This window comes from Triticum dicoccoides, chromosome 3A (assembly GCF_002162155.2).
Source record: "Triticum dicoccoides isolate Atlit2015 ecotype Zavitan chromosome 3A, WEW_v2.0, whole genome shotgun sequence".
Classification (NCBI taxonomy): domain Eukaryota; kingdom Viridiplantae; phylum Streptophyta; class Magnoliopsida; order Poales; family Poaceae; genus Triticum; species Triticum dicoccoides.
In genome coordinates this window covers 173,431,503-173,436,674 of record NC_041384.1, presented here as the reverse complement: position 1 = coordinate 173,436,674, position 5,172 = coordinate 173,431,503, and the positions used below count along the sequence as shown (strand labels likewise).

Sequence of the window (5,172 nt, the reverse complement as noted above, 5' to 3'; positions counted from 1 at the left end):
TAATCTCCCGATTTATAGTGCTTCTGCACAATTTCTTTGGCTAGCAGGCGTCGATTGATCTCGCAAGCCGGACACATCACACATGCAAGGTCTTTCAGGCATGGTGGCTGGGCGCAGAAGTGAAGAAGAGACACCGTCTACAAGGGGAAGAAAATGCGAGCAGTACGTGTGTTATTCAGTTATTACGAGGAGAAGGAACACGGGGCCGGCAAGAATACGTGGTGCTAGCTTATTGGCCCTGAGGGGTCCGGCTCATATGCAGGGCTCACTGCAGGATTTATCATGCAGGGCCAATAAGCTAGCGCCACGTATTCTTGTGGGCCTCATGTTTCTTCCCACGCTCGAAGTCCAGAACACCAAGGCCGGAACGCCCATCTCCTTGGCGAACCTCAGCGCAAGGCTCATGACACCGTCAGCTCACCAGAGTGTTGCTGTTGAGCCTGGCCACAAGCTCCTTGAAAGGAGTGGCGTTGTCCTTGGTGGTGGATACGCACAGCACGACGATGTCCTGCATGACGTCGTCTCCGTGGCCGTCCACTGGCGACAGGCCATGCGGAATCTGGCGCCGCCGCTGAGCGATTCCGGGTTGCAGGAGTGGAGCATGCGGTCGGCGGCGGTTGTACTCGGAGTTGACGCGGAAGCCCTTGGCGTGCATCGCCTTGGTGAGGTGTAGCATCAGCATGACGTGGCCCTGCGCCGCCTGCGGGATGAGCACCGTGTTGTGCTGCCGCTGGTGCGCCTCCGAGCTCATCCCCTGCGATTCTCAATCTCCATCATGGGGACGCCGTGGCAAACGGACGCATCCGACGGAGTGCTCGCAGTCGCTGATCCGGCGCCCGCGCTGGTCTCGGGTAGCTGATTTCGATAGTGTTGGGGGAGGGGTGAGAACTCGCCGGAGCAGGAGACCAACACACGGCGGCGCTCCACCGGTCTCAAAAAATAAGAGTTCTAAGCTCCCGATTTATAATGCTTCTGCACAACTTCTTTGGCTAGGAGGCATCAATTGATCTCGCAAGCCGGACACATCACACATGCAAGGTCTTTCAGGCATGGTGGCTGGGCGCAACAGTGAAGAACAGACATCGTCTACAAGGAGAAGAAAATGCGAGCAGTACGTGCATTATTCAGTTATTACAAAGAGAAGGAACACGAGGCCCGCAAGAATACGTGGCACTAGCTTATTGGCTCCGCACGATAAATCCTGCAGGGATCCTGCAGGGAGCCCTGCATATGAGCCGGACCCCATTAATAGCCTTGAGAAGGTCAATTGTAATTACCTCTTACCATCCAGATCACCCTAACCATTAGATCAAAATAAACAGACGATCCAGAGTCGTTTGGGATCATCTTAAAAGTTCTCTAATCATTCAGAATCACATTCGGGCATCTTCCTTACAGGATATAATCAGAAGTCATCCTGCAGCGAGGGAGATCGAGCTACTAAAACGTACCATAGATTCATTACACAACAAAGATAATTAGAGTGCATGCATCTTGTTGGAAACTACAACTACTACTAAATTAGCAAGGGTACGTAGATAGAACTTAAGAGGCCGCAACCAAAATGAAAAGGACAAGACCATCTTGAGGGCCTGGAGACTAACATATAAGTTATCTCTCCACGGAGACCCATTGCCTTGCCGACCATGTCAGATAAGTGCTGTCTCAAGATCCCTCCTCCCCCTCAAACTCGATCTGACGACTCAGCGCTTCCTCCTGAATGGAGAACACAGCAGAAATTCACTGTCATCATCCTTGCTGTGGAAGAAACATATCCGTGTGGTGATCGACATGAATAACAAATCTCTGATGGAACCTCACCAGGGAAACGGATGACGCCCATGGGGTAGACTCCACGCCGTTGGAACCGCTGCCAACATCAGATGGAAGTGAACCTGCATAAACAGCAACTGGCACACAGTCAAAACTAACAAGTATTTGATCCGCATAACCATTGTTGGGATTGTCACCAATATATGGATATTGCCAGTAACTTAACTGGCGTGGATGGTTAAAATAACTAATTTTGAAATATATAAATGCTTTTCATATCTAGTTTGAAACATAATAGCTGCATAGAAAAATGAAAACCAAAGCACATAAGGATTCAATCCATGTGTCCCTTTGCCAAATCTTTGATGGCATGGTGACCCATGCTCCGGAAAACCTGTTTGTTTGAAATTAACTGGCAGCACTATTCAGTACATGCAAAGACCAACTGGGCGTATAGATGAACAAGATAAATGACATAGTTACAGTGCCATAAGAAAGACAGACATTTACAGTCCACCACTATCCAAATTGATAACAACCAATCAAGAGAATATACATTGTGACCACTACAAGCAGTACCTGGAATACTGAAACTTGACAGCCTATAAGATTGGGACCCTAAAGAACAAACGCCTAAACCTCTTCTTAATGGATCAACCTAAACCATATGAGCTATATACTATTGTCATTTACTATGCATCATCCAATTCAAAAACAGAGTTATACAAGAGTGCATATTCAACTTCCAGATCTGTTGCAAAATGTCCATGCTGCTGGACGTGTGTGCCAATGCAGATTGAGGTAACTTTAATTAAATCTTGTTTGCAAAACAGATAACAGTGAATATTTTGGGAGTTTTACGTAATAATAATGTAGACAATAAACAAAGGTATTTTCTCTCTCTTTTTAGGCATATGCAGGCAATCTTGCTTGCTTACTAAAAAATCAATCATAGATTAATACAAGTAATATATCTCTTTCTCAGAAAAATTTCAATTGGAAGAAAACAGAGGATAGGAGCCGAATAAGCATAAACTGTGCTATCTAGTACCAACTAATTTAAACAGATGAACAAGATATTTGCCTGCCATAAAGAAAACAAAATAGAAAAATACAAGCAAATAACTACTCTCTCCGTCCCATAATATAAGAGCGTTTTTGGCGCATATAAGAGCGTTTTTGGCACTAGAAAACACTCATATTATGGTACGGAGGGAGTACTATAGAAGGATGAGCTGTAGAATTATTCTTAGTTCAGATTAAGGACTGCATCATAATCATACATGAGCAACAACACAGCAACTTAGCACATGTGAATACTAGTCCCACAGATCGACTTTGATAGAATTTAGCGAAGTTAGTCCAAAACCTATAGTAAGACGGGGGAGCAACTGAAATTTGATATAGCTTATTCCAGTGCCAGTAACGTGCAGTGTTCAACAGCATAGAGGGTAGAAACCATGGAAGGTGTGGCGGGTGGTTACCTGGGGAAAGCGCGATCGGCAGCTCCAATGCGTGGACGGAGAAACAGTTGGGGGGCTTCCCTGACGGTGGCACCACCATCTCGTACACACCGCACTCCACAACCCTCTTGGCGCGCAGGTCCACGCCGAAGAGGTGCTCCTCCAGGAAGAAGTAGAGCACGTCCGGATTCATGGGGTGGACGAGCGCGAACGTGGGGTTCTTCTCCGTCAGGCCGGCAGCCGTGTAGCTGTCGTCGGCCCAGATCTCCTGAAAGCTCACCTTGTACTCCAGCACCCACTCCTTGGCCTCCGGATCACTCAGCGTCCACATGCTGACCGTCATGGGAGCCTCGTCGTTGCTGCGAGAGCTCCACTCCACGCACCGGAACTTGCGAGCGCTCACCTGCACGAACCGGCGGTGGGCCACCGCTCTCCCGGCGCAGTGGGCGCACGAGGCACGAGGCAGATGGCGGTCGCTTTCCGGGAGCGGGACGATGTCCAGCACCGGCGCATCCGCGAAAGGGTCGCAGAAGATGAGCCCCCGGCGAGATCCACCCACCAGAGCTTGCCGTCGTGGGCGACGACGCCGTCTCTGCCCCAAATCCAGCGCCCCAGGGGGTTGTGCACCGGCTTCCACACCCACTCGCCGGTGTCGGACGAGAAGCAGAGGAGCGTGGCGTGCTCGTCTGCAAACATGTAGCGGAACTCGACGACCATGTAGCGCTGGGCGCCGCCTCCGGCTCCGGGCGCAGCGACGACGCCGAGGTTCAGCGCGTTGATCTCCGTAGGTAGCCCGCTAGGGTCGCGGCCGGGTTGCGGGAGGCGGAAGGCGGTGGCGGAGGCGACGTCGCAGACGAAGTAGGTCGGCGGGTGGCGCGTGATGTAGCCAACAGCGGGGACCAGCACGCCGTTGCGGAAGGTCGGCGGGGGAGTTGGAGAGTGAGTGGGAGGGGGTGGCGGGGCGCGGAGGAGGAGGAGGCCGGAGGCAGGGTCGGCGGTGACCACCCAGGGGCAGGCGGTGCTGGTGGGGTCGGCCTGGACGGGGGACACGCGCCGTGGCACGGTGAGGACGGAGACGCGCGGCGGCGCGGCGAGGTCAAGGGAGAGGTCCGCGTCCTGCTGCTCCGACACGCGCGTCTCGGCGCCCAGGATGATCCACGACGGCGGAGCCATTTTGGTGGCAGGAGAGCGGAGCGAGCGAAAGCAAGCGGGGAAGGGTGGAGTGGACTGATGCAAATGCCCGTCAAGGATGCGAAATAATGTGTGGGAGGGAGGGGTTTTAGCCGCCTGCTTTCCAGGGGTTTAAGGCCACTTCTGCCCCGTGTTTTTCTCCCTCTCTCTCACGAGGAGAGGCGGAATGATGGGTTGGTGCGAGTTTGAATTGTTGAGCTCTCTCTTCTCTTTGGTGGATTTCTGTCGTGGCTTGCAGCGGCACAGCTAGCAAGCAGGATGCTGCTAGGAGTAGGACGACGAGACCGGTCGTTGGACGGAGCTGGGTAGCCTTTACGCACCCGGCCTTTCGCAGTTGCCGTTTCGGTGATTGCGGAGCAGACGAGCTGCTTGGCATTGGCCAGGGGTGGTGCGGCACCGCAGCTTTGATGCACACAATATTTCCTCTCTCAAACTTAAGACTTTCATTTCATTTTTTTATATCATTTGAATGGCTCATAACTTTTGAACAAAAAATTCGTTTTCGAAACTATTTACATTTTTTAATTCCTGGCGAAGGGACCTCTAAAACAAGACCAACCTTGGTTGGAGGTGACTCTCTCTTTTCTTTTGCCTTTTTCTGAAAATAAGCCTCTCTTATTTTAGGAGGCGGAGTAACTTTCTTCATTATTGCTTCCACCATGTGTGTTGCTTTCGATTCCCTATTATGTTTTACAAAACCTTTGTCTGGTATCAGCAAAAACCCAGAAAAATCTTTTAAAATTCG

General features: G+C 51.0%; 1 pseudogene; it reads right to left on the bottom strand.

The window, feature by feature from the left end:
• Nucleotides 1-1,366: 1,366 nt before the first annotated feature.
• LOC119271444 lies at nt 1,367-4,464 on the bottom strand (annotated as a pseudogene).
• Nucleotides 4,465-5,172: the final 708 nt, after the last annotated feature.